Below are 1,554 nucleotides of genomic sequence, written 5' to 3'. Positions count from 1 at the left end.
TGGTTTGGTCTTAAGAGGTAACTCAACAAGTTCCCATGTATGGTTAGACATAATTGAATCTAATTCATTATTAATAGCTTCTAACCAAAAAGGTGCATCAATAGATTTGATTGCTTCATTATAACATATCGGATCATCATCAACAATATAAGTAATAAAATCATTACCGAAATTCCTTTCCGTTCTAGCTCGCTTGCTCCTCCTCAATTCTTGCACATCATCAACAATTTCATTAGAAGTAAAAGAAGGTTCATGCCATAATTTTTCCTTATTTTTCAAAGGAAACACATTCTCAAAGAAAATAGCATTTTTAGATTCAATAATAGTATTGTAATCTAAAACATCACTCTTAATAACAAGAAATCTATAACATGAACTATTGCAAGCATAACCAATAAAAACACAATCACAAGTTCTAGAGCCAAGTTTCATCTTTTTAGGCTCGGGTAGCATAACCTTTGCCAAACACCCCCACACTTTGAGATATTTCAAACTAGGCTTACGACCTTCCCAAAGTTCGTAAGGAGTTTTACCGGTTTTTTTATGAGGCACTTTATTTTGAATGTGACAAGCCGAAAGAATGGCTTCCCCCCACATGTTAGTGGGTAGCCCAGAACTAACAAGCATAGCATTCATCATTTCTTTCAAAGTTCTATTTCTTTCTTTCGGCTACTCCATTAGATTCCGGTGAATAAGGAGGTGTAACTTCATGTATTATGCCATTTTGTTCACAAAATTCCTTAAAAGGATTAGACTCATATTCACCACCCCTATCGGTCCTTAGTCTTTTAATCCTTTTATTCTTTTGATTTTCAATTTCAATTTTGTATTTTATGAACATTTCTAAGGCTTCGTCTTTGGATCTTTGGATCTTAATAAATAAAGTTTAGTAAATCTTTGGTCTAGAAGTGTTAGTTTTTTTTTTTTATTTTTTTTTATTTTACTTTTTTTAATTTTACTGAGGGCAATTTTGTCATTGGGGGGAACATTGACAATTTTTGGTAGTTTGGGGGGGACATTGTCACAATTGAAAGTTTGGGGGGGACATTGTCAATTAAGTGGTAGTTTGAGGGGGTTATGTGGACTTTTCCCTTTTTTTTACCACCTCTAGTCATTGTGTGCTTTAAATCACTATGTATTAACCCAAGAAGTTCAGTTTCTCTTGTAATAGATTTACAAGGCTTTTTAGTGATTTTAGTCTCAGCACATACTTCACATTTATCCATATTGGTTTCACTTAGTGAATTAATAATTCCAATTTCTTTCATTTTCTTGATGTACCCAAGATTTACATGTCCAAGTCTACCATGCCAAATATTAATAGAATCAACCAAGTAAGCACAAGAAGATGAATTTTCATTAATAATATTATCAACATTTAATACAAAAAGACCTTGATCTTCGTAGCCTTTACCAACAAATGCATCATGCTTAGTTAAGGTAACAATGCCACCATCAAATAAAACCTTAAGTCCTGCCTTACCAAGCAGGTGTACTGAAACAAGATTGTGTCGGAAATGAGGAACATGTAGAACATCGGAGAGTGAAAGGGTT

The sequence above is a fragment of the Corylus avellana genome, chromosome ca1 (assembly GCF_901000735.1).
Source record: "Corylus avellana chromosome ca1, CavTom2PMs-1.0".
Classification (NCBI taxonomy): domain Eukaryota; kingdom Viridiplantae; phylum Streptophyta; class Magnoliopsida; order Fagales; family Betulaceae; genus Corylus; species Corylus avellana.
This window is presented reverse-complemented; position numbering follows the sequence as displayed.